The sequence below is a fragment of the Nyctereutes procyonoides genome, unplaced genomic scaffold (assembly GCF_905146905.1).
Source record: "Nyctereutes procyonoides isolate TBG_1078 unplaced genomic scaffold, NYPRO_anot_genome, whole genome shotgun sequence".
Taxonomy (NCBI): domain Eukaryota; kingdom Metazoa; phylum Chordata; class Mammalia; order Carnivora; family Canidae; genus Nyctereutes; species Nyctereutes procyonoides.
Window position 1 is genome coordinate 23,708,002 of NW_026575145.1, and position 23,438 is coordinate 23,731,439.

At 40.5% G+C, this 23,438-nt stretch overlaps 1 protein-coding gene and 1 pseudogene across 1 annotated transcript in view; both read right to left on the reverse strand.

Moving 5' to 3' along the window:
• The window catches only part of LOC129499424 (T cell receptor alpha chain MC.7.G5-like), a 494,732-nt gene that overhangs the window by 288,426 nt on the left and 182,868 nt on the right, over positions 1-23,438 (reverse strand). The window lies entirely within an intron of this gene.
• LOC129499421 (tubulin alpha-1A chain-like) lies at positions 6,976-8,317 on the reverse strand (annotated as a pseudogene).

A 23,438-nucleotide genomic window follows, 5' to 3' on the forward strand; every position in this document is an offset into this window, starting at 1 on the left:
TATTTCTGTCCCGTAACAGAGTATAGGCCTGGCAGTAGTGTATAAAGGATGCCACTACGCATTGGGATAAACATGGTGTACATTTCTGGATCATGAATTAAAAGCTTTTCTTTCTTTCTTTCTTTCTTTCTTTCTTTCTTTCTTTCTTTCTTTCTTTCTTTCTTTCTTTCTTTTCTTTCTTTCTTTCTTTCTTTCTTTCTCTCTCTCTCTCTCTCTCTCTTTCTTTCTTTCTTTTCTTTCTTCTTTTTTCTTTCTTTCTTTCTTTCTTTCTTTCTTTCTTTCTTTCTTTGTATATTGAAACAAATGAGGGCATACAGAATAGAATGTAACACATGAATTTTAAAGATAGAACATGAAACTTCAAAGAGATATCATATATATGGGAGACCACATCTCATAGGCCTGCAAGAATACAGCCTCACTCTCCTGGCTGTTAGCAGGAATTTGTAGGGAAATTTTTTAAAACATTGAGTTTAATGAGAAGACTCATATCTGTCTTAAGTGTGCAAACTACAACAACCTAAGAAATACAGTTGCTATGTATTCTAACTTAATTGTTTGGATGATCTTCTAAGTAGAATTACTATGCCGGAAAACCAAGGGTAGCAAATGAGGCTTTAGTGAGCTTGTATGGAAAGAAAGCTCTGCCATAAAAGGATGGATTATTACTATTTAGAGTTAGGGAAGAAGGAAGATGCCAATCAGGAGCCCCAACAAAACAAAATGAGGTAAATATGAGGGGCCACCACTTTTAAGTGCAGGAAACTGGCACAGCTCTAGGGCTGCATCCATTGTTCCAGGGAAGAGATTTTCAACTCAGTCACAAAGGTCTAGTTCAGTTCCCTGGTAGAGTTAGGGGTATAGTTACCTGTTTCCATCATTTTCTGTTAGGCATTTTGCAGAAATGAGTGCAAAGCACAACCTGCCTCCTACTTCAGGTTGGTGGGCAGTGACCATGAGAAACTGTGTTCAGAGTCACCTACTGAAAGGAAGCAGGCAAGGTGCAGATGCACCATGTGATAGGCAAGTGGCCTCTGTGTCTCTGGGATGGGTGTGGCCTCCCATGTGCTGTCCCAGGATTCAAATTCTTAAAAGCATTCCTTGATGGGAATTTCTTCTCACTCTCAGTTTTTTTCATAAGTAAAATGCAGATAATCATATTATTCTATGACCATTCTATACCTTCTATTGTATTAACTCTAAGTGGATATGATGCCCTTAATTCTATGCATCCCAAACACCCATCATAATGATTGTATGGAGATGGTGTCTGAGATAACAGACGCTACAACTTATTGTGTGCAGTGTCAAGCAATATAATCTCTGTCCTTGTTCTTTTCTGGATTGCATTATCCTTGTAAACAAATTGAGTAATGATTTATTTTTAAATAAATGCTTGCAGTGTGGTGCCAGCACCCTGCCCACGGGAACTGCCTTATACCCTTGCAGATGGCCTAAATTATGGTTTAGTGGTATTGGAAACAGAATTTGCCTTCAAACATCCTTCCTCTCCAACTGTCACTGTAAGTGAAAGCACACTAGTTGAGATGATTTCCATTGAATGTCCTCCAACATTCCTTTTTCAAATATAAGCAATCCGGGGGAGCCAATCAAGAATGTCGCATCGAGATGTGAGTTAGGGTAGGAACCACTCCATTTTGGAGATTGAGCTGGGAAATGGATATGGAATCAATGAAGTGGGAGAAGATTTTGGAAAGCAATTTGGTGACCAGAAACATTAGGCTTTGGGTGGGCAAAAGGGTATTAAAAGGTCACGGAGTACCACTAGGAGTGGGGGAAAAAAGCAGGGGCGGCCGACAGGATCGGGAATCAAATAAAGATGCCAGGATGGGGAAGAATTAAGGACAAAATCCTTGTATGCTCCAACTGGCTCTAAGAGCATATCTCTTATCAAGGACAGTGGACAAGACAAATGAAAAAAAAAAAGTCTGCAAGACGAGCTCTGCCACAGGACTGAATAGAATTTGTTTCTTTTTGAAGCAACATGAGAGGTGAGGGGCCAACTGGGTGTGGCTGCAGCCAATGGGCAGTGTGAACCGATGAGGCCATGTTGCTAAAGTAACAGGCAGTCTGAGATGGGCTTGTCCCTCTCTCACTCTCTCTCTCTTCCACCTATCCATCCATTTGTCTATCTCTATGTGTATAATATAAACTTAGGAAAAAGCATTGCCCCAACTCTTCCTAGTGTGACAATACTGCTGTCCCAGTACTCATGGTTCAATCCTAAAATGCCACAAGAAATCTACTGTGTGACTCAGATTTTCTTTCTATTAACAAGCTGAGTGAGTAGCAGAAGGGAAAGAGTTCCCTTGGAACAATAAAGGCACAAGATCTGTGCACAGTGACTGCAAAAATCACTGAAATTCATGATATTCTTGTCCTGGCTTGAGGTTCCACCTACTAGAAAGTAATAATTACCCAGACAAAAAGTCAAATGAAATTTGGAAATAAACGTAAGAGCTTTCCTTACTCTCACTCCAGAACCTCCTTCTTTGTGTTGTTGTTGTTGTTGTTGTTTTTTTGGTTTGTTGGGGTTTTTTTTTTTGTATATATATTTTTATTGGAGCTCGATTTGCCAACATATAGCATAACAGCCAGTGCTCATCCCGTCAAGTACCCCGTAAGTGCCTGTCACCTAGTCACCCCAAACCCGCCCACCTCCCCTTCCACTACCCCTTGTTCATTTACCAGAGTTAGGAGTCTCTCATGTTCTGTCACCCTCACTGATATTTCCCACTCATTTTCTCTCCTTTCCCCTTTTTTCCCTTTCACTATTTTTTTATATTCCCCAAATGAATAAGACCACATAATGTTTGTCCTTCTCCGATTGACTTACTTCACTCAGCGTAATACCCTCCGGTTCCATCCACATCAAAGCAAATGGTGGGTATTTGTCATTTCTAATGGCTGAGGAATATTCCATTGTGTACATAGACCACATCTTCTTTATCCATTCATCTTTCGATGGACACTGAGGCTCCTTCCAGTTTGGCTACTGTGGACATTGTTGTTATAAACATCGGGGTGCAGGTGTCCCGGCGTTTCATTGCATCTGTATCTTTGGGGTAAATCCCCAGCAGTGCAATTGCTGGGTCATAGGGCAGGTCTATTTTTAACTCTTTGAGGAACCTCCACACAGTTTTCCAGAGTGGCTGCACCAGTTCACATTCCCACCAACAGTGCAAGAGGGTTCCCCTTTCTCCGAATCCTTTCCAACATTAGTTGTTTCCTGTCTTGTTAATTTTCACCATTCTCACTGGTGTGAGGTGGTATCTCATTGTGGTTTTTTAAAAAATATTTTTATTTATTCATGAGAGACAGAGAGAGAGAGGCAGAGACACAGAGGGAGAGGCAGGCTCCATGCAAGGAGCCTGACATGGGACTCGATCCAGGGACTCCAGGATCATACCCCGGGCTGAAGGTAGGTGCTAAACCACTGAGCCACACAGGGATCCCCTCATTGTGGTTTTTATTTGTATTTCCCTGATGGCCAGTGATGTGGAGCATTTTCTCATGTACTTGTTGGCCATGTCTATGTCTTCCTCTGTGAAATTTCTGTTTATGTCTTTTGCCCATTTCATGATTAGATTGTTTGTTTCTTTGGTGTTGAGTTCAATAAGTTCTTTATAGATTTTGGATAGTAGCCCTTTATCTGATAGATCATTTGCAAATATCCTCTCCCATTCTGTAGGTTGTCTTTTAGTTATGTTCACTGTTTCTTTTGCTGTGCAGACACTTTTTGTCTTGATGAAGTCCCAATAATTCATTTTTTCTTTTGTTTCCCTTGCCTTCATATATGTATCTTGCAAGAGGTTGCTGTGGCCAAGTTCAAAAAGGGTGTTTGCCTGTGTTCTTCTCTAGCATTTTGATGGAATCTTGTCTCACATTTAGATCTTTCATCCATTTTGTTTATCTTTGTGTATGGTGCAAGAGAGTGGTCTAGTTTCATTCTTCTGCTCGTGGCTGTCCAATTTCCCAGCACCATTTATTGAAGAGACTGTCTATTCCAGTGGAGAGTCTTTCTTGCTTTGTCCAATATTAGTTGACCATAGAGTTGAGGGCCGATTTCTGGGTTCTCCATTCTATTCCACTGATCTATGTGTCTGTTTTTGTGTCAGTACCACACTGTCATGATGACCACAGCTTTGTAGTACAACCTGAAGTCTGGCATTGTGATGCCCCCAGATATGGTTTTCTTTTTCAATATTCCCCTGGCTATATGGGGTCTTTTCTGATTCCACACAAATCTTAAGATGATTTGTTACAAATCTCTGAAGAAAGTCCATGGTATTTTGACAGGGATTACATTAATGTGTAAATTTCCCTGGGTAGCATTGATATTTTCACGATATTTTTTCTTCCAATCCATGAGTATGTAGTTTTCCATCTCTTTGTGTCTTCCTCAATTTCTTTCAGAACTGTTCTGTAGTTTTTAGGGTATAGATCCTTTACCTCTTTGGTTAGGTTTATTCCTAGGTATTTTATGCTTTTGGGTGCAATTGTAAATGGGATTGACTCCTTAATTTCTCTTTCTTCAGTCTCATTGTTAGTGTATAGAAATGCCACTGACTTCTGGGCATTGATTTTGTATCCTGCCACGCTGCCAAATTGCTGTATGAGTTCTAGCAATCTTGGGGTGGAGGCTTTTGGGTTTTCTATGTAGAGTATCATGTCATCGGCGAAGAGGGAGAGTTTGACTTCTTCTTTGCCAATTGGAATGCCTTTTATTTCTTTTTGTTGCCTGATTGCTGAGGCTAGGACTTCTAGTACTATGTTGAATAGCAGTGGTGAGAGTGGACATCCCTGTCTTGTTCCTGATCTTAGGGGAAAGGCTCCCAGTGTTTCCCCATTGAGAATGATATTTGCTGTGGGCTTTTCATAGATGGCTTTTAAGATGTCGAGGAAAGTTCCCTCTATCCCTACACTCTGAAGAGTTTTGATCAGGAATGGATGCTGTATTTTGTCAAATGCTTTCTCTGCATCTATTGAGAGGATCATATGGTTCTTGTTTTTTCTCTTGTTTTATGATCTATCACGTTGATTGTTTTACGAATGTTGAACCAGCCTTGCATCCCGGGGATAAATCCCACTTGGTCCTGGTGCATAATCTTCTTAATCTACTGTTGTATCCTATTGGTAGTATCTTGTTGAGAATTTTTGCATCCATGTTCACCAGGGATATTGCTCTACAATTTTCCTTTTTGGTGGGGTCTTTGTCTGGTTTCAGAATTAAGGTGATGCTGGCCTCATAGAACGAGTTTGGAAGTACTCCATCCCTTTCTATCTTTCGGATCAGCTTTAGTAGAATAGGTATTGCTTCTTCTTTAAACGTTTGATAGAATTCCCCCGGGAAGCCATCTGGCCCTGGACATTTGTGTCTTAGGAGGTTTTTGGTGACTGCTTCAATTTCCTCCCTGGTTATTGGCTGGTTCAGGTTTTCTATTTTTTCCTGTTCCATTTTTGGTAGTTTGTGGTTTTCCAGAAATGCGTCCATTTCTTGTAATTGCCTAATTTATTGGCGTATAGCTGCTCATAATATGTTTTTAAAATGGTTTGTATTTCCTTGGTATTGGTTGTGATTTCTCCTTTTTCATTTGTGATTTTATTAATTAGAGTCTTTTTTGTTTTTAATAAGGCTAGCTAATGGTTTATCTATCTTATTAATTCTTTCAAAGAACCAACTCCTGATTTTGTTGATCTGTTCTACAGTTCTTATGGTTTCTATTTCATTGAGTGCTGCTTGAATCTTTATTAACTCTCTTCTGCTTTGTGTAGGTTTTATTTGCTTCTTTCTCCAGTTCCTTTAGGTGCAAGGTTAGCTTGTGAGTTTGAGTTTTTCCAATTTTTTGAGGGATGCTTGTATTAAGATGTATTTGTCTCTTAGGACTGCTTTTGCTGTATCCCAAAGATTTTGAAAAGTTGTATCTTCATTCTCATTAGTTTCCATGAATCTTTTTAGTTCTTCTCTAATTTCCTGGTTGAGCCTTTCATCTTTTAGCAGAATTGTCTTTAACCTCCACGTGTTTGAATTTCTTCCAAATTTCTTCTTGTGATTGAGTTCAAGTTTCAAAGCATTACAGTCTGAAAATACTCAGGGAACAATCCCAATGTTTTGGTATTGGTTAAGACCTGATTTGTGACCCAGTATGTGGTCTATTCTGGAGAAAGTTCCATGTGCACTTGAGAAGAATGTGTATTCAGTTCATTTGGATGAAAAGTTCTGTAAACATCTGTGAAATCCATCTGGTCCACTGTGTCATTTAAAGCTCTTGTTTCTTTGGAGATGTTGTGCTTAGAAAATCTGTCACTTGCAGAAAGCACCGTGTTGAAGTCTCCCAGTATCAGTATTATTATCTAAGTATGTCTTTACTTTGGTTTTTAATTGATTGATATACTTGGCAGCTCCCACTTTAGGGGCATAAATATTCATGATTGGTAGGTCCTCTTGTTGGATAGACCCTTTAAGTATGATATAGTGTCCCTCTTCATCTCTTCTCCAGTCTTTGAGGTAAACTTTAATTTATCCTATATGAGGATTGCTACCCCAGTTTTCTTTTGAGGACCATTTGAATGGTAAATGGTCCTCCAACCTTTCATTTTCAGGCTATTGGTGTCTTAGGTCTAAATTGAGTCTCTTGTAGACAACAAATAGATGGATCTTGTTTTTTTATCCAGTCTGAAACCCTGCATCTTTTGATGGGATTATTTAGCTCATTCATGTTCAGAGTAGCTTTTTTTTTTTCATTTAAGACAGGGAATACTTTATTCAAACCCATCAGAGAAATGGACAGCTTGGGTCTGTAACAAAGCGTTGTGTTTTAAAGCATAGGTCAGTAATTATATATGAGAGTATATACTGCTACGTACAAATTAACTGATCAGAGCACAACTTTTCAATGTTCAAAACAGAATAAGCTTCCCTGCAAAAGCAGCACCTTTGTGACATTTTAAACTTTAGTATTCTTCTCCTCCTTCTTCACCCTCTCCTTCAACGAATCCACACCAACCTCCTCATAATCCTTCTCTAGGGCAGCCATGTCCTCACGGGCCTCAGAAAACTCTCCTTCCTCCATGCCTTCACCCACATACCAGTGAACAAAGGCATGCTTGGCATACATCAGGTCAAACTTGTGGTTCAGGTGAGTCCAGGCCTCAGCAATGGCTGTGGTGTTGCTCAGCATGCACACAGCTCACTGTACTTTGGCCAGGTCTCCACCAGGTACCACAGTGGGAGGCTGGTAATTAATGCCTACTTTGAAGCCAGTGGGGCACCAGTCCACAAACTGGATGGTACGCTTGGTCTTGATGGTGGCAATGGCAGCATTGACATCTTTGGGAACCACATCACCACGGTACAACAGGCAGCAAGCCATGTATTTACCATGGCGAGGGTCACATTTCACCATCTGGTTGGCTGGCTCAAAGCATGCATTGGTGGTCTCTGCTACAGAAAGCTGTTCATGGTAGGCTTTCTCAGCAGAGATGACAGGGGCATATGTGGCCAGAGGGAAGTGGATGTGGGGATAGGGCACCAGTTTGGTCTGGAACTCTGTCAGATCCACATTCAGGGCTCCATCAAATCTGAGGGAAGCAGTGTTGGAGGACACAACACAATCTGACCTATCAGCCTGTTTAGATTAGTGTAGGTTGGGCGCTCAATATCGAGGTTTCTATGACAGATGTCATAGATGGCCTCGTTGTCTACCATGAAGGCACAGAGTGTTCCAGGGTGGTGTGGGTGGTGAGGATGGAGTTGTAGGGCTCTAAACAGCTGTGGACACCTGGGGGGCAGGGTAGATGGAGAACTCTAGCTTGGACTTCTTGCCATAATCGACAGAGAGACGTTCCATCAGCAGGGATATGAACCCAGAACCGGTTCCCCCTCCAAAGCTGTGGAAAACCAAGAAGCCCTGAAGACCCGTGCACTGGCCAGCCAGTTCCCGAATTTGGTCCAAGACAAGGTCAATGATCTCCTTGCCAATGGTGTAGTGCCCTTGGGCATAGTTATTGGCAGCATCTTGCCTGTGATGAGCTGCTCAAGCTGGTGGTAGGTGCCATTGCGAACTTCATCAATGACTGTGGGCTCCAGGTCTACAAACACTGCCCTGGGCACATGCTTGCCAGTGCCCGTCTCACTGAAGAAGGTGTTGAAGGAGTCATCTCCTCCCCTAATGGTCTTGTCACTTGGCATCTGGCCATCGGGCTGAATGCCGTGTTCCAGGCAATAGAGCTCCCAGCAGGCATTGCCGATCTGGACACCTGCCTGGCCAACATGGGTTGAGATACACTCATGCATGGTTGCTGCTTGGCAGCTGCTGGGCGGATGAAGAAGAGGAGAGGTTGTTGCTTCTTACAGCGTGACTCTTAGGCAGTCGATGTAAGAGAATCTCCAGAGTAACTATTGAAATATATGAGTTTAGTGTCATCATAGTACCTATTCAGTCCCTGTTTTGTGGATTATTTCTTTGGGCTTCCTCTCTTTTACAGAGCTCCCCTTAATATTTCTTGCAGAGCTGGTTTGGTGGTCACATATTCTTTCAATTTCTGCCTGTCTTGGAAACTCTTTATCTCTCCTATTCTGAATGAGAGCCTTGCTGGATAGAGTATTCTTGGCTGCATGTTCTTCTCATTTAGGACACTGAATATATCCTGCCAGCCCTTTCTGGCCTGCCAGGTCTCTGTGGAGAGGTCTGCTATTAACCTAATACTTCTCTCCATATAGGTTAGTGATCTCATCTCTTGCTGCTTTAGGGATCTTCTCTTTATCTTTGGAATTTGCAAGTTTCACTATTAAATGTTGGGGTGTTGAATGGTTTTTATTGATTTTAGGGGGGGGTCTTTCTATCTTCTGGATCTGAATACCTGCTTCCCTCCCTATATTAGGGAAATTCTCAGCTATGATTTGTTCAAATATGTTTTCTGGTCCTCTGTCCCTTTCAGCATCCTCTGGAACCCCAATTAAACGTTAATTAAAAGGAAAGATTTTTCCTTCTGAGGCTGTCATTTATTTCCCTTAGCCTTTCCTAATGGTCTTTTAGATGTTCTTCTCTTTTTCCCTCAGTTTCCTTCCTTGCCATTAACTTGTCTTCTATGTCACTCACTCGTTCTTCTACTTCATTAACCCTTTTGGTTAGGACCTCCAGTTTGGATTGCATCTCATTTAATTGATTTTTAATTTCAGCCTGATTAGATCTAAATTCTGCAGTAATGAAATCTCTTGAATCCATTATATTTTTTTCCAGAGCCACCAGTAGCTTTATAATTGTGCTTCTGAATTGGCTTTCTGACATCGAATTGTAATCCAAATTTTGTAAGTCTGTGGGAGAGAGTACTGTTTCTGATTCTTTCTTTTTTTTAATTTTTTAAAATTTATTTATGATAGTCACACAGAGAGAGAGAGAGAGAGAGGCAGAGACATAGGCAGAGGGAGAAGCAGGCTCCATGCACTGGGAGCCGGACGTGGGATTCGATCCCGGTCTCCAGGATCGTGCCCTGGGCCAAAGGCAGGCGCTAAACCGCTGCGCCACCCAGGGATCCCTGATTCTTTCTTTTGTGGTGAGTTCTTCTTTCTAGTCATTTTGCTCAGTGTACAGTGGCTAAAAACGAGTTGTACTTGTTAGAAGCGCAAACTCTTCTCACTGTAGCATTCCAGCTGTTCTCTCTTTAAATATCAGGTTGAATTCATAGATTTTCAGGATGATTTGAAAGTTATCTAGGTAAGTTGGTGGGGACAGGTGACTTGGGGACCCTACTCCTCCGCCATCTTGCCCTGCCCCCCACCATCAATCTTTTTTTTTTTTTTTTTTCCAGTGAGACTACTGTATCTTCCTCAAGCTTCTCTTGAAGGAAAAGAAACTTTTCTGCATCTTCTGGCAAGTGACCCATCCGCCGCTCAGGAGCCCGTGTCAGCAGAGCATCTGCAGCTGCATGTTTGAGGACAGCCTGCCTAGGCCTGGAGATCACAGTGTGTCTGCTGCACAGAAGTAGATGCCTGAGTCGCTGGACTGGGAGGCTGTGATATGCAGGGAACTTTGCTGCTTCTTCTCATTTAACGTGGCAGTGGTTTTTTCATGACTCTTTTCCCCATGCTCCCATAATATCATCAAGGAGTTAGACCTTCACTATTTTTTTGCCTGTACCAGTGTAGGGCATACACAGGCTTTGATGAAGGCAGTTTATGGTGAAATTTTCTCCTTCTTGGATGATCAGGGACTGTGGACTCTGCTCCAGTTCTTGGCTACTGACCCCTGTTCAAAAAGACAATGTAAAGAAAACGCCAAGCCTAAGATCTTCATGCTCATGGTAGGGATGGTTTTTCTCACCTGCCTCTTCACTTCCCCCTGAGGCAGCAACATTATCCCTTCAACACAGAATATTGTATTGTCTGTCTTTTCAAATGGCTCTCAAATGGGCCTCCATGGGACAGAAGAAGACTGAATCCCTGCCCTCAGGAAGCTGTCATCATCCCCTGACTCTCAAACCCATACTTACAGGCTGCCTGCAACTCTAATATCCCTATGAGAACTTGCAGGAGAGTCTCCATCTTCTGGTTCCTCAGAAAGCAGCTGGACCAGGAGTTCTCGAATGAGCTTCCCCAGCACAGGTTACTTGAGCTCAGCGGGGTCTCACTGGTGCAGGGCACTGCACCAATCTGAGAGATCACACCTGGTTTCCTGTTCCTGCAGTGCTGCAGACCTAAACTCAAATACTTTTTGAACACTGCCACCTTTTGGCTAGACTGAGAAATACTGAATAATGGATGGCTTCTAGAATTAGTTTATATAAATGAGGTACATTTATTTATTGCAACAAGTATGGTATTTATTATCGGATATTGAAAATACCCTACTATTGCATGCTTGAAACAGTTTCGTCTTTGTAATTAAAATAAAGTGAAAAATTCTGCTCTCTAAAATACTGGGTAATTGTTTTTCAACATTTAGTTCTGCCTACTTTTGATTTGAGTCTTATAAAACACTGCTTTATTGAGGCATACTCAATATGATGTATAATAAACTGCATACATTTATGATGAACAATTTGATAATTTTTGACATGGACATTCAAATGTGAAATCATGATCAAAATCTAGATAATGAGCATATGCACTATCTTAGGCCCCTTTGTGGCCTACTCATAGTTTTAGAATTATGTCCTCTCATCTAGATCTATGATCTATCTGGAATCAATTTCTTTTATCGGTGTGAGCTAAGGGTTAAGGTTTATATTTTTGAATATGGCTATCAACTATTCAAGCATGATTTGTTGAGAAGGTTATTTTTTTCCTCATTGAATTGTTATGGTACTTTTATTGAAAATCAACTAATCAAAAAAAAAAAAAAAGAAAATCAACTAACCATATATAGGAGTCTATTTCTGGACATTTTATTGTGTTCCAAGGTTATATTTGTCTATCTTTATATCAATCCCATAGTTTCTGAAATATTATATTTTCATAAAAACAATATCAGTATTGTTGGTTCCTCAAATTTGTTATTCCTTTCAAAATGTTTTCACTAACATAGTCCCCTTTAATTTTCATGCATATTTGATGATCCTTCTGTCAATTTCTACAAAACTTTCTGCTGGGATTTTTATTGGCTTTATACTGAATCTGTAAATCAATTTTGAGAGAATTAACATTTTATTTTTTAAAAGATTTATTTATTTATTTGAGAGAGAGAGAGAGAGAGAGAGAGAGAGAGAGAGAGAGAAAGAGTGGGAGGGACCAAAGGAAAGGGAAAGAGAACCCCAAACTGACTCTGCACTGTGTATAGGCCTAAAGTCGGACTTGATCTCACAACCCTGATCATGACCTGAACTGAAGCCAAGGGTCAGCTGCCCAACTGACTGCATCAGCCAGGCACCCTAGAATTAAAATTTTGACATGAGTCTTCTAATGCATGAACATAATAATTCTATATTAATTTAGCTCTGAATTTTCTCTTGAAAATTTTTTATGTCTTTTATTTTTTGGATTTTTTTAAATAAATCTATTTTTTATTGGTGTTCAATTTACCAACATACAGAATAACACCCAGTGCTCATCCCATCAAGTGCCCCCCTCAGTGCCCGTCACCCAGTCACCCCCACCTCCCTGCCCTCCTCCCCTTCCACCACCCCTAGTTCGTTTCCCAGAGTTAGGAGTCTTTATGTTATGTCTCCCTTTCTGATATTTCCCACATATTTCTTCTCCCTTCCCTTCTATTCCCTTTCACTATTATTTATATTCCCCAAATGATTGAGAACATATAATGTTTGTCCTTCTCCGATTGACTTACTTCACTCAGCATAATACCCTCCAGTTCCATCCACGTTGAAGCAAATGGTGGGTATTTGTCGTCTCTAATGGCTGAGGAATATTCCATTGTATTTATAAACCACATCTCCTTTATCCATTCATCTTTTGATGGACACTGAGGCTCCTTCCACAGTTTGGCTATTGTGTACATTGCTGCTAGAAACATCGGGGTGCAGGTGTTCCGGCGTTTCATTGCATCTGAATCTTTGGGGTAAATCCCCAGCAGTGCAATTGCTGGGTCATAGGGCAGGTCTATTTTTAACTCTTTGAGGAACCTCCACACAGTTTCCTAGAGTGGCTGCACCAGTTCACATTCCCACCAACAGTGTAAGAGGGTTCCCCTTTCTCCACATCCTCTCCAACATTTGTGGTTTCCTGCCTTGTTAATTTTCCCCATTCTCACTGGTGTGAGGTGGTATCTCCTTATGGTTTTCATTTGTATTTCCCTGATGGCAAGTGATGCAGAGCATTTTCTCATGTGCGTGTTCGCCATGTCAATGTCTCCGTCTGTGAGATTTCTGTTCATATCTTTTGCCCATTTCATGATGGGATTGTTTGTTTCTTTGGTGTTGAGTTTAATAAGTTCTTTATAGATCTTGGAAACTAGCCCTTTATCTGATACGTCATTTGCAAATATCTTCTCCCATTCTGTAGGTTGTCTTTGAGTTTTGTTGACTGTATCCTTTGCTGTGCAAAAGCTTCTTATCTTGATGAAGTCCCAATAGTTCATTTTTGCTTTTGTTTCTTTTGCCTTCGTGGATGTATCTTGCAAGAAGTTACTGTGGCCAAGTTCAAAAAGGGTGTTGCCTGTGTTCTCCTCTAGGATTTTGATGGAATCTTGTCTCACATTTAGATATTTCATCCATTTTGAGTTTATCTTTGTGTCTGGTGCAAGAGAGTGGTCTAGTTTCATTCTTCTGCATGTGGATGTCCAATTTTCCCAGCACCATTTATTGAAGAGACTGTCTTTCTTCCAGTGGATAGTCTTTCCTCCTTTATCGAATATTAGTTGACCATAAAGTTCAGGGTCCACTTCTGGGTTCTCTATTCTGTTCCATTGATCTATGTGTCTGTTTTTGTGCCAGTACCACACTGTCTTGATGACCACAGCTTTGTAGTACAACCTGAAATCTGGCATTGTGATGCCCCCAGCTATGGTTTTCTTTTTTAAAATTCCCCTGGCTATTCGGGGTCTTTTCTGATTCCACACAAATCTTAAAATAATTTGTTCTAAGTCTCTGAAAAAAGTCCATGGTATTTTGATAGGGATTGCATTGAACGTGTAAATTGCCCTGGGTAGCATTGACATTTTCACAATATTAATTCTGCCAATCCATGAGCATGGGATATTTTTCCATCTCTTTGTGTCTTCCTCAATTTCTTTCAGAACTGTTCTGTAGTTTTTAGGGTATAGATCCTTTACCTCTTTGGTTAGGTTTATTCCTAGGTATCTTATGCTTTTGGGTGCAATTGTAAATGGGATTGACTCCTTAATTTCTCTTTCTTCAGTCTCATTGTTAGTGTATAGAAATGCCACTGATTTCTGGGCATTGATTTTGTATCCTGCCACGCTGCCAAATTGCTGTATGAGTTCTAGCAATCTTGGGGTGGAGGCTTTTGGGTTTTCTATGTAGAGTATCATGTCATCGGTGAAGAGGGAGAGTTTGACTTCTTCTTTGCCAATTTGAATGCCTTTAATGTCTTTTTGTTGTCTGATTGCTGAGGCTAGGACTTCCAGTACTATGTTGAATAGCAGTGGTGAGAGTGGACATCCCTGTCTTGTTCCTGATCTTAGGGGAAAGGCTCCCAGTGTTTCCCCATTGAGAATATTTGCTGTGGCTTTTCGTAGATGGCTTTTAAGATGTCGAGGAAAGTTCCCTCTATCCCTACACTCTGAAGAGTTTTGATCAGGAATGGATGCTGTATTTTGTCAAATGCTTTCTCTGCATCTAATGAGAGGATCATATGGTTCTTGGTTTTTCTCTTGCTGATATGATGAATCACATTGATTGTTTTATGAGTGTTGAACCAGCCTTGTGTCCCGGGGATAAATCCTACTTGGTCATGGTGAATAATTTTTTTAATGTGTTGTTGGATCCTATTGGCTAGTATCTTGTTGAGAATTTTTGCATCCATGTTCATCAGGGATATTGGTCTGTAATTCTACTTTTTGGTGGGGTCTTTGGTTTTGGAATTAAGGTGATGCTGGCCTCATAGAACGAATTTGGAAGTACTCCATCTCTTTGTATCTTTCCAAACAGCTTTAGGAGAATAGGTATGGTTTCTTCTTTAAACGTTTGATAGAATTCCCCTGGGAAGCCATCTGGCCCTGGACTTTAGTGTCTTGGGAGGTGTTTGATGACTGCCTCGATTTCCTCCCTGGTTATTGGCCTGTTCAGGTTTTCTATTTCTTCCTGTTCCAGTTTTGGTAGATTGTGGCTTTCCAGGAATGCGTCCATTTCTTCTAGATTGCCTAATTTATTGGCGTAGAGCTGTTCATAATATGTTTTTAAAATCGTTTGTATTTCCTTGGTGTTGGTAGTGATCTCTCCTTTCTCATTCATGATTTTATTAATTTGAGTCTTCTCTTTCTTCTTTTTAATAAGGTTGGCTAATGGTTTATCTATCTTATTAATTCTTTCAACGAACCAACTCCTGGTTATGTTGATCTGTTCCACAGTTCTTCTGGTCTCGATTTCGTTGAATTCTGCTCGAATCTTTATTAACTCTCTTCTTCTGCTGGGTGTAGGATCTATTTGCTGGTTTTTCTCTAACTCCTTTATGTGTAAGGTTAGCTTCTGTATTTGAGTTCTTTCCAGTTTTTGGAGGGTTGCTTATATTGTGATGTATTTCCTCCTCAGGACTGCTTTTGCTGCATCCCAAAGATTCTGAATGGTTGTGTCTTCATTCTCATTAGTTTCGATGAATCTTTTTAATTCTTTCTTAATTTCTTGGTTCACCCTTTCATTTTTTAGCAGGATGGTCCTTAACCTCCACGTGTTTGAGATCCTTCCAAACTTATTGTTGTGATTTAGTTCTAATTTCAAGGCATTATGGTCTGAGAAAATGCAGGGGACTATCCCAATCTTTTGGTATCGGTTCAGACCCGATTTGTGACCCAGTATGTGGTCTATTCTGGAGAAAGTTCCATGTGCACTTGAGAAGAAAGTGTATTCAGTTGAGTTTGGATGTAAAGTTCTGTAGATATCTGTGAAATCCATCTGGTCCAGTGTATCATTTAAAGCTCTCGTTTCTTTGGAGATGTTGTGCTTAGAAGACCTATCGAGGGTAGAAAGAGCTAGATTGAAGTCACCAAGTATAAGTGTATTATTATCTAAGTATTTCTTCACTTTAGTTATTAATTGAATTAAATACTTGGGAGCTCCCACATTCGGGGCATATATATTGAGGATTGTTAAGTCCTCTTGTTGGATAGATCCTTTAAGTATGATATAGTGTCCCTCTTCATCTCTCACTACAGTCTTCGGGGTAAATTTTAGTTTATCTGATATAAGGATGGCTACCCCTGCTTTCTTTTGAGGACCATTTGAATGGTAAATGGTTCTCCAACCTTTTATTTTCAGGTTGTAGGTGTCCTTCTGTCTAAAATGAGTCTCTTGTAGGCAGCAAATAGATGGGTCCTGCTTTTTTATCCAGTCTGAAACCCTGTGCCTTTTGATGGGGTCATTAAGCCCGTTCACGTTTAGAGTTACTATCGAAAGATATGAGTTTAGTGTCATCATGATATCTATTTAGTCCTTGTTTTTGTGGATTGTTCCACTGAACTTCTTCTTAAAGGGGAATTTTAAGAGTCCCCCTTAAAATTTCTTGCAGAGCTGGTTGGGGTCACATATTCTTTCAGTTCCTGCCTGTCTTGGAAGCTCTTTATCTCTCCTTCCATTTTGAATGAGAGCCTTGCTGGATAAAGTATTCTTGGTTGCATGTTCTTCTCATTTAGGACCCTGAATATATCCTGCCAGCCCTTTCTGGCCTGCCAGGTCTCTGTGGAGAGGTCTGCTGTTTCCCTAATACTCCTCCCCATAAAGGTCAGGGTTTTCTTGTCTCTTGCTGCTTTAAAGATCTTTTCTTTATCTTTGGAATTTGCAAGCTTAAGTATTAGATGTCGAGGTGTTGAATGGTTTTTATTGATTTTGGGGGGGGGGGATCTGAATGCCTGTTTCCCTTCCCAGATTGGGAAAGTTTTCAGCTAGGATTTGTTCAAATACATATTCTGGCCCTCTGGCCCTTTCAGTGCCCTCGGGAACCCCAATTAAATGGAGGTTTTTCTTCCTCAGGCTGTCATTTATTTCCCTTAATCTATCCTCATGGTCTTTTCATTGTTTGTCTCTTTTTTCCTGAGTTTCCCTCTTTGCCATCAACTTGTCTTCTATGTCACTCATTCGTTCTTCCACCTCGTTAACCCTCGTCGTTAGGACTTCTAGTTTGGATCGCATCTCATTCAATTGATTTTTAATTTCTGCCTGATTGGATCTAAATTCTGCAGTCATGAAGTCTCTTGAATCCTTTATGCTTTTTTCTAGAGCCACCTGTAGCTGTATAATAGTGCTTGTGAATTGGCTTTCTGACATTGAATTGTAATCCAGATTTTGTAACTCTGTGGGAGAGAGGACTGTTTCTTTCTTTTGACGTGAGGTTTTCCTTCTAGTCATTTTGCTCAGTGCAGAGTGGCCAAAAACAAGTTGTTTGGGAAAAGGAGAAAAAGAGAGTAGAGAAAGAAGGAAAGAAAAGAGAAAAAGAAAAAGAAAAAAGGAAGAAAAAAGAAAAGAGAAGAAAAAGAGAAAGAAAAAGAAAGGAAAAAAAAAAGGGTGGGGGAAGCAAACTGAAATCAAAAAGCAAAAACAAAACAAAACAAAACAAACCACGGGGGAGTATCTTCTGATTCTGTAGACTTTAGGTCCCTTGACTTCCCCTGGAACTGGTCCGTCTAGTTGGTCTTCTGGAGGAGGGGCCTGCTGTGCTGATTTTCAGGTGTTAGCACTTGGGGGAGCTGCTCTGCCCCTGCCTGGTGCAGGGCTCAGCGGGGGTTGTTTACCCCGTGAGGCCCCAGGAGGAACACTACAGTGGCGGCGGCAGCTCTGGAGCCCTGGAGTCAGCCCCCGCAGTAACTCCAGACCTCTCAATCTGCAGGGCCTGGAGGCTCCGGGGCGGGCGCTGATCTGCTCAGCCCGGGGCAGGAGCGTCCTTGCTGTCCTGGGCCCTCCCGGCCTCTGCCTGTCCCGGGTGGAGGCCGGATCCTGGGCTGTGTCCCGGCACCCTGTGCTCCGGGGCCTGCGCTGTTGGATTCGCGCTCCCGCCCTGCAGCCCCCTCCGCGGAGCCGCCGCCCGAGCCCCTCCGAGCTGCTCCCGGGTCCCGCCGTGCGCGCTGCAGCCCTTAGGGAGCTCGGCGCACTCTCCCGGGGTGCAGGTGTCTGTTAGTGTCCCTGGGAGCCCGAGGGCATCCCCGCCCTCCTGGGTCCTGCTCTAACTCCCTGGGAGGCCTTTCCGCCCGGGAAGGTTGGTGCAGCTCCTGCTTCTCCGGGACGGGGCTCTCCTGTCCTGGGGACACTCGCTCTGGCCTCAGCCCGGCTCCTCGCGGGGCCCCTCCCCCTCGGAGGCCTTTTGTTTCTTTATTTCTTTTTCCCCGTCTTCCTACCTTGATAGAAGCGTGAACTCCTCTCACTGTAGCATTCCAGCTGGTCTCTCTTTAAATCTCAGGCCGAATTCGTAGATTTTCAGGACGATTTGAAGGTTATCTAGGTAATTTGCTGGAGACAGGTGATTTGGGGACCCTACTCTTCTGCCATCTTGCCCCTCCCTTTTTTTTTAGATTTTTATTTAGTTATTCATGAGAGATACACTGAGAAAGAGAGAAAGAGAAAGGCAGAGACACAGGCAGAGGGAGATGCAGGCTCCATGCAGGGAGGCCGATGTGGGACTCGATCCCAGGACTCCGGGATCATGCCCTGAGCCAAAGGCAGATGCTCAACCAGTGAGCCATCCCGGAATCCCAGGAAACAGTACAATTTTGTATTTTGATACTATATCTTGAAACTTTAACAAACTCACTGATTGCTGTAGTAGCTTTTTAAAATATAGACTCTGTAGGATTCACTATATAGACAATTATGTTGCTTGCAAACTAGGAGTTTCTTTTTCTTTGCAAATATGGTTGCTTTTTCTTTTTGCCTCACTCATTGCATAGCTCTTTCTTTTCCTGTCTTTCTTCTACTTCTGGTATTCCCACTATGTGTATGTTACACCTTTGTAGGTGCCACACAGTTATTGGATATTCTGTTTCTGTTTTTTGGTCTTTTTCTCTTTGTTTTAGAATTTTCAAGGATTCCTTTAATATGCCATCTAGTTCAGAGATTCTTTCCTCAGCTGCATCCAATCTACTAATCTGCCCATCAAAGGCATTTTTCATTTCTGATACAGTGTTTTTCTTCTCTGGCAATCTTTTTCTGTTCTATCTGAGGATTTCCATCTCTCTACTTACATCACCTATCTGTTCTTCCATGCTATTAGTTTATCCATTAAAGATTTTTGTTTTAAATTCTTGGCCTGTTACTTCCAACATACCTGCCACATCTGATTTGATGCTTGCTTTGTTTCTTCAAATTATATTTTTTGTCTTTTGGTATCCCTTGCAATTTTTTCTTGATAGCTGGACCTGATGCACTTGGTAAAGAGAAATGCTGTGAACAAAAGTGTCTATGGTTCTGCGATCACATTTTAGTCTTTTAGTGAACCTGTGCCTCTGGACCATGACATTCCCAAGTGTTTAAAATTTTTTTTTCTTCTCCTTTAGGCAGGAGAAGATGGCTAGAGTGGGCTTGAGTTGGTTATTTTCCTTTCTCAGGTCACCAGTCACTGATAATACCCCAGGAAGTTAGGCCTTGGTTAACTAGTATACTCTGTGGACAGGCCTTGTTAAGAAGGAGTGCTCTTGCTGGTTTCTTTTTCCCTCTCCCTGCCAGAAGCAGAAAGGGATTTTCCTCTGAAATTTACTTTGGGAAACCAGTTGAGCTCCTAGAGATGAATTTCACAAAATTGTGGGGATACTCTATTACTAGGACCCTTGTAGTTTTTAATCGTCAGACTTACCCACACTGAGCCTCCAGCAATTCATCAATTACAGTTCAGGTTTTCCTATATGGCTTTGGCTCCTGAGGCAGTTTCTGCTTCTGAATCTCTGCTCCAGTAAACAGTGAATCCCTGTAGTCTTTCCAGTCTTGGGTGTAGCTGTTTGACCTGTATCCTCCTGTCTCTTTCTTATGGATTCAAGAAGAGTTGCTCGTTTTTCAGTTTGTTCAGCTTTTTACTTGTTTACTAGAATGGGGTGATGACTTCCAAGCTCTTTACACGTAGAACCTGAAACTAGAAGTCTCTACAATGTACATCTTAATTTATCACAATCTCTTTCAGATTAATGCTAACTTAATTTCAATAAAACACAGAAACCTTGCCCTAATATAGCTCTATTTCTTTCCTCTTCCTTTGGGCTGTTAGTGTCGTATATATCATGTCTATATATGTTATAATTTTTGCTTTATACTATCTTCTTTTTTAAAAAATTAAGACAAGAAAGGAGAAAATATATTTATAGAGTATTTTGTATTAATCCAAGTCTACCACTTCTAGTGCTGTTCCTGTGGATTTGAATTATTGTTTGATGTCATTTCCTTTCTCCCAAATGGTTCCATTCTCTGCCCCTTCTTTTGTTCTTACTATTACATAAAAATTTATCAACTATAAGCCTTACTATACAATTTGAAACTTACTGTTTTATGTAATTTTCTTTCAAATCAATTAAGAAAATGAAAGAAAAAATATATATACTGCCTTTTATAAATATTTACCTCTAAAATTACTTTTACTTGTGCTTTTTATTTCTTTATATGCATTCAAGTTACCATCTGAGGGGCATCTGGCTGGCTCAGTCTATAGCACATGTGACTCTTGATCTCAGAGTTGTGAGTTTGAGCCCAATATTGGGCATAGAGATTTTTTTTAAATTGCCATCTGACATAATTTCTTTTCTTTTTTTTAACTGAAGTATAATTAACATACAGTTAATAATTAACATACATATTAGTTTCAAATGTACTGATATCATTTCCTTTCATTTAGAAAAAGTTCTTTTAGTATTTCTTGTTAGGCAGATCCATGTTAGCAATGGATTTTGCTATGAAATTGTTATTTGAAATTTTTATTTTTTTTGAAAATTTGAAATTTTATTTTTATTTGAAATTTTTAATTTTCTCACTCTGTGTTTATATGGGAATGATTTTATTTTACCTTCTGAGGGGAACGTTTTCCTAAGCATCTTCTAGTTTAGACAAAAAAACAAAATAGATGCGTCACTTTGGGCAAAGAACATCACAGGCATGGGCACCATGGCTGAGTGATGGGGAGTCCAGAGTATCCCAGCCTAGGTATCACCCAGTTGGAAAATACTTTGAACAGAGGGAAGGAGTGTGGAGAAATAAATTGTCTCCCAATCCTGGAGCCAAGAAGTCCAAAGTCAAGATGTCAGCAGATTATTTCCTTCGGAGCCCTATGGAGAAGGGATCTGTTACGAGTCTCTCTCCCAGGCTTCTTTTTTTTAATTTTTTTAAAAATTTATTTATGATACAGAGAGAGAGGCAGAGACACAGGCAGAGGGAAAAGCAGGCTCCACGCACCGGGAGCCCAATGTGGGACTCTATCCCGAGTCTCCAGGATCGCGCCCTGGGCCAAAGGCAGGCGCCAAACCACTGCGCCACCCAGGGATCCCCTATCCCAGGCTTCTTGACTCATTAACTCTGATCTCTACCTTCATGTTAATAAGGTCTTCTAGGGTGAGGATGTCTCCAAATGTTTCTCTCTTATACTCATAGAAATCATATGGATTGGGGCCCACAATAATGATTTGATTTTAACTTGATTATCTCTGTCAAGACCCTATTTCCAAATAAGGTCATATTCTGAAGCTCTGGAGATTATGATTGCAATTGCAAAGTACCCGCAGCGTGTGTGTGTGTGTGTGTGTGTGTGTGTGTGTGTGTTGCATGTGTTGGGGGGTACAATTCAACCCATAACAAACAGTAAGCTTTTTTAAATCAATAAGTCTGTTATTCTTTTTTTTTAATTCAACTTGTATAGCGCCCCTTCTACAGGTAAAGTGAAGAATTATGAAGTCTATCATTTTGATCAAGAGTCCTGTTTCCCTTGTCAAATATATAAACCTAGCAGAGTTCCCATGTCTCTCCCTCAGGCTAATTAAAAGAATGTCCTTGATTAGGAGAAAATGTAAGAATTCAATTTATCAACTTGGAATAGGTAAAGTCTGCCTAGAAGACTTAGATTTGACAATATAAAAATAAAAATATCCCGGATAATCATTGAATAAACAAACTTAAAAGACATAGTATATTTGGAGAAAGTATGTGCAATATATATAACGAAGTAATGTTCATATTATTGAAATAATTTTTACAAATAAACAAGAAAAAAGTAATCTATAAAGTGAGAACACAAAGGGGTAAGTTGTTCAACTGCTCTAGTAATCAGGAAAATGCAAATTAAACCAGCAAAAATACTTTCAAGTTGTCTAAAATCTAAAAAAGATTGATAATAGTATTAACCAAGATGCAAAATAGCTTTCCCATACACTGTGTTTTGCAATGTAGATTGTTAGAGCCATTTTGGAAGGTAACTTTTCAATACTTGTAAAAATATAAGATTAGGCATATCTTTTTTGCCCAGCAATTTCACCTCTAAGAATTCATCCATATATAAATATATGTATATAAATCATATGTATGTATATATTTGACTTATGATCCTGATTATGAGAACTAAGAGAAGTAAAAAAATTAAATATTAGGAAGCGTGCAAGTTAATTAAATTTTTTTTATAAATTTTATTTTTTTCTTTTTATTTATTATTTATGATAGTCAGAGAGAGAGAGAGAGAGAGAGAGAGAGAGAGAGAGAGAGAGAGGCAGAGACACAGGCAGAGGGAGAAGCAGGCTCCATGCACCGGGACCCCGACGTGGGATTCGATCCCGGGTCTCCAGGATCACGCCCTGCGCCAAAGGCAGGCGCCAAACTGCTGCGCCACCCAGGGATCCTTAATTAAATTTTTATACAAGCATACTATAAAGTCCATATGTGTGTGTATGCATGTGTATGTGTGTATGAATACCTCTCAAAGATACATTTTCAGGGGTGCTAGGGTGGCTCAATTGGTTGAGCACCTGACTTTTGATTTTGGCTCAGTTCTTAATCTCAGGGCTGTCAGATCGAGCCCCATGTCGGGTTCCTTGCTCAGTGGGGAGCCTGCTTGAGATGCTCTCTTTCCCTCTTCTTCTGCTCCTCTCTCCACTTGTATGCTCTCTCTCTTTCTAAATAAATAAAATATCTTAAAAATACATTTTTAAATAAAAAAATAAAAACAAGTTTCAGAAAAATACACACGATATGAGCCAATTCATGTAAGAAAATTGGGTCACTCTTATAAATGAAAAAGATTGTGATTGTCAAGACACAGTCCAAACTGTCAAAACGGGTTATCATAGGAATTGAAAAGGAAATGGAGAGGAGGTGGGGAGAGGCTTTCCTTTATATCCTTACGTCATATCTCGATCTTTTACAATATCTTTTACAATGAGAAAGATTTGTGTTTTTTTAGTGTAATAATAATATTTCAGCATAAATCCTAAAAACAAAATTAACATCTACATATTTGTCCCTATTTACCCCTTACCCTCAAATTGTGTGTATCCCAATGGTGTGTGTGTGCTCCAGGTAAGCAACAAAGAAAATATCAAATCTTTTTCAGGGCAAAGTAAAATTAGTTCCTGAAATTCATACCCATAATTTTTAAGGAGTTGGAAAGACTAATATGATACAATATCCACACCCTGGGAACCTCCTTGGGTCTGAATGAAGAAAGTCTTTGGGACAACCCATGGTTGATCTCACCTACTTTAGGGAGACCTTTATAGAAAGCAACATTTGATAAAGACAAAGAGCTATGGCAAATTCTCATTTCCTTTTCCCTCTGTTGCAGGTTGACAATTGTGTCTTTCAGTTTTCCTTGCAAGCTTTTTAGTGATCCTTTAATAACATAA